General features: G+C 40.3%; 1 protein-coding gene across 10 annotated transcripts in view; it reads right to left on the bottom strand.

The window, feature by feature from the left end:
• Positions 1 to 4,972, bottom strand: part of ERC1 (ELKS/RAB6-interacting/CAST family member 1) — a 496,604-nt gene that overhangs the window by 106,103 nt on the left and 385,529 nt on the right. The window lies entirely within an intron of this gene.

Here is a 4,972-nt window from a genome sequence, read left to right on the forward strand (position 1 = left end):
CGCGCCTCAGTCTCTCCCCGGATTCCAAACCTCCGCACCCTCTCCCTCTCTTCAGCACAGGTGAGTGCCTGTATCCGAAATGTCCCATGAACAGGATTCAGCGAGAATAAACAAACAAACGCCGGCCGCAGAAACGGGGAAGGCTTGGTTTCTGTAAACTCTTCAATTACGGGCACTGCATGGTCAGGTCAGCTCTTCAGGCTGCTCCCTTTAGGCTCAGTCCTCCGTGATCACAGAACCCAGCTTTCAAATCCCCCGGCGGCGCCAGGAATCCCGTGGATCTCCTTTCCCCAGTCAGGGGCTGTGCCTGTCCCAAGGGATGTGGCTGTCTGCCACGCGGGCTCCCTCCTACCTTCTGGGCTCAGAGGTCTGGCAAACTTTCCTGCCCAAATCCCTGTTTTTTTTTTTTTTTTTACCTTTCCAGGGGAGTTCTGCCCTTCCCGGCTGCAAACCGTCTCACCAGCTGAGCAATTTTGCCAATTCAGGGTGGGTGTTATTAGTTTCAGCTACTCACTCCATTTGCTCCGGGACACGACCTGGGACGCGTCTGCGTATATCGCCGCCATCTTCTCTCACAACCGCTCCACTTTCTAAATGAAAACTTCATGACCCAGAGAGGTAGCCTGACTTATAACTATGGTCGGACGTAAGTTACTCAGTTAGTGTCCTTGCATCAAGTTTGATGCTTCTCACCTTGACCAACTGCAGAACACGCACGCTTTAATTGCTTTTTACCTGAATAGTTCTGTGGGCAAGTTAACTTTCAGAACTATAACTGGGCTTTCAGATTGTGCTCTCTATTTTCTAAAACAAAGACTAAAAATAATTTGGGACCCAAAGCTTCTTGATAATAAACATATTCCCACTTCTCGAACTCCTCTGTTATTGTACCCATTTGGGCCCACGGCGTTATTATCCAGGACAGAGGAAGAATCTCTTAACTGGCCTTGTTTCCAGGACCTGCCCCTTGATGTCCATCCTCTACAAACTGCAATGGTATACTAAGGTCTTCATGATTACCTGCTGCTCACTGCACCAGCCTCATGGCTTATCACCTCAACCCCTGCTCTGTGTTGGTTTTAAAGTAAGTCCAAAAATGTTGTGACATTCCTCCCCTCAAAAAGTAGAGCCTAAGATACTCTGCCCCATTAAATGTGGGAAGGTCTTAGTGACTCAAGAAGTGATGATATGTCACTTCTGATTCTAGACATTATGGCTTCCTCCTTGTTCTCTTGAATCATTCATTTTGGGGGAAGTCAACCACCATGTCACAAGGACATTGCAACAGCCAACCACCAGCATGAACTGTGGGAGAGCCATCTTGGAATTAGATACTCCATTCCCACCTGACATCTTGACTATACTCCTAGGAGACTCCAAGTGAGGACTAAAGATTAGTTAGTTGCTAAGCTGCTCCTGAATTCCTGACCCACAGAAACCATCGAGACAACAAAGTTTTATTTTATGCTGCCAAGTTTTAGGGGAAACATGCTATGTAGAAATAGTAATTAGTACATACCTTACACACTATCCAGGGTGAACTGCTAAGATTATATCAAGTTTGTTATGCTGTTTATGCTTCTGGATCATTGCAAGTGCTGTGTCTGTATCTAAACTTATGTCTGCTTAGCGAATGCCTATTGCTCCTAAAAGAGGCAGCTGACAGGGCACCTCCTCTGTGAACCTCGAGTCTCTTGTGGAGAACTGGGGTTTTCTATTGCACCGTGTAGTTCTTTCTGTTGGAGAACATCTATTTGTTTTGGGGTCTTGAGGCATTTATTTTAATCCATTTATATAGTACAATATAGGTAAGAGGTAGACTCCCAATAAATATTTTTGAGTTAATTTTCTCATTTCAGTCAGTTTTAAACCAAACCAGCCCTAGTTGTGTTGCGAAGTGGTTAGAGCATTGGCCCATGGACCAAGGGGTTGCAGGTTCAATTCCCAGTCAAAGGCACATACCTGGGTTGCAGGTTCGATCCCTGGCTCCAATTGGGGAGCTGTGGAGGCAATTGATGAGTGTGTCTCTCTCACACAGATGTTTTTTTTTTTCTCTCTCTCTCCCCCTTCCCCCCACCCCTCTTCCCTTCCTTCCTCTCTAAAAAAAAAAAATCAATGGAAAATATATCCTCAAGTGAGGATTAACAAAAACAAGAACAAAAGAAAACTTAAAGGCCCACTTAAGGAATTATTCTATGTAAACTTAGGGCCCAGATGTCAATGATAAGGAGTGTGGAAAATGCGTTTTTCAGTTTGTTAAAACATAAATTCAGGGATAAACATCCTGGTTTAATTTATGGAAGATGTAACAATATGAATACTAGATTTTAAATAGTGACCCACCAACAAAATGACTATCAGAATGTAAACATTTAAGATGTTTTCATTTAATACCAAAACTGTTTAAAGAAAATTTGAATAACTTATTTTACATTCACCGGAAAAGGAACTTAGTTTAAGAGCTTTCTAGGTTTGCCAAATCCCTCCTCATGCAAAAGTTTGTGATTCTAGTCTTGAAATTGAGGAAGAAAGGATGGTATATGTTCAGTATTGACTATCAATGAAAAGAAATGAAATCTTGCTAACAAGTGGTTTGCCTTAAAACCTGAATTTTCACCAAAAAGAATCAACCATCTGTTTTAAATATTTTAAAGACTAAGCCTCTATTTGTGCTTTGCTTTGATCTCCTAGGATAATAGGAAGACAGTGATACAGTCCAGCTACACCTCAATCAAGTATGCTCATTTAATTTATCCCAGAGATGCTGACTGCCAAATCCAGCTGGAAACTTCAGCCTCATCATCCCAGGATCACGAAGAAGGAGGAAGACACATCAAGGGAGAACTCTTTTGTTTTGGTTGATGATGCATTTTTGTGTCCAAGAAAATATTCCTTTAACCCAAAACAGATAATAATCCTAAAGACAGAGAAAATGTATAGAAAACAACAAATTAGTGAAGAGCTGAGGACAAGTTAATGAAAGGAATACCGTAGAACCCTATGGTAACAAGAATATTGTTTAATAGTGCAGATAAAATGTGAGTCAAATTATATACTCCAAAACAGAACTCTGAAAAATAAAAGTGTGATATAATAGGCAAGTGCTAAGCCTGTCTTCCAAAACTGGTATTAAAAGGGGTTCTGCCATATATGTTTAGTGGGGGCTGAAGGTAATGAACTTGATATATTCTAGAAGGTGCATTATTGACTGGAGCTAAGATCAGTCTAGGAAGTTGATAAACATGAATGATATCAGGTTATAGGATAACCTTGTTAGGGTACAGAGGAAATTAAAAGATTAAAAACAGCTACTACTGATGCACAGCACTTCAAACAAAATACATGGAATGTTTCTTTAGGGTAAAACTCACCAGTTTTTTATTCAATAAATATTCACTGTGCTCTGTAGAATCCTTTATTTTCAGATGACTATAAAAAACAATCAAATTGTGATGAAAACTTTTTGCACTAAGTGCACAGATATTTTTATTGTCCAGGAAGAATGTTTAAAGCATAAATAATACCATAAGCAAGAAGACTAGCTCTTCATATGTTAAATGCTCATCATTAAGAAAAAACTCATGGATTTGAGAGCATATGTTCCAAAGATATTTAAAACACCATAATTTCAGTCTAAAATTAATCAAGTGAGTCACAGGACAATGTCACCTTCAATCACTCAGTGGAAACTACAAAAATGAAGACTGTTCCTGTGGAACACTATAAATGTGATCTTCAAAATATATTGAGAAAGGTCTCTTCCACAAATTACAACTCACTCGTGTGGCCTAAGAGGTCTCTGCCTTCAGGGAGCTCAGGTAATCACTAAGTCTGTCAAGAAATACATAGGCCCTAAACAGGTTTGGTTCAGTGGATAGAGTGTTGGCCTGCAGACTGAAGGGTCCCAGGTTCAATGCCAGTCAAGGGCATGTACCTTGGTTGCAGGCACATCCCCAGTAGGAACATCTCTCTCATAGATGTTTCTAACTCTCTATCCCTCTCCCTTCCTCTCCATAAAAAAATCAATAAAATAAATTTTAAAAAATAAAATAGAAATTGTCTCAAAAAAGAAAAAAAAAAAGGAGTACTTAGAACCACAGTGCAGAAGTAGTGGCTTCTGCTTCTTTCTGTTGCCTGAAAATCACCCCATGTCAGAAGAAAAAGTCCCCTGCCACTATGGGATGCTTCTTAAAGGTAATTAGGTCTGACTTCATATTTGTGGATAACTTTCCATGCCATGATACCTTGGAGTGATATTGATATTGTTCAGGCAGTATTGGTAAATGCGGCAGTTAAAAAAAAACACACCTTCAACTTGCAGATTTAGCTGTTTTGGAAAGCAGTTGCTTCTTATTGAGGTTTAAACATAAGACTGCTACAGTCACATCACACACACACACACACACACACAGGACTCTGCTGGGCTTTAAAATAAAAACTATGTGACAGAGGATTTGAGATACTTCCAGGCTGGTGACCAGTTATCAAAGAAATGCTAGTTAGAAATAAATATGTAAATTTACCTGGAATACCCATGGTGTACCTCCTGGGGGCCTAAATGCCCTAATGGGCCAACAGGAGGGCAAAGGCAATTACCGTATTTGCCGGCATATAAGACGACTGGGCGTATAAGACGACCCCCTAACATTTCCACTCAAAATACAGAGTTTGTTATATACTCGCCGTATAAGACTACCCCCTCTTCCGCACACCTTCCACACACCAAATAAAAGGTAAAACAATATCAGATTTGATTTTAACATTTTAATTTATATTCAAATGCTTATGACATGCAGGAAAACTGTCACAAGGCTGTATGTAATCAAACATATACATAAAACAGTGCAAGTTTATTACCGGTAAACATACCGGTAATTCACTAAAGAAAACACACTCTATAGACTGGTACCGTAGATGCTTCTCAGGAACACAGGCAAGCAGCCCACAACCTAGAGGGACTGTCAATGATAGA

This window comes from Myotis davidii, unplaced genomic scaffold (genome assembly GCF_000327345.1).
Source record: "Myotis davidii unplaced genomic scaffold, ASM32734v1 scaffold944, whole genome shotgun sequence".
NCBI classification, from domain to species: Eukaryota; Metazoa; Chordata; class Mammalia; order Chiroptera; family Vespertilionidae; genus Myotis; species Myotis davidii.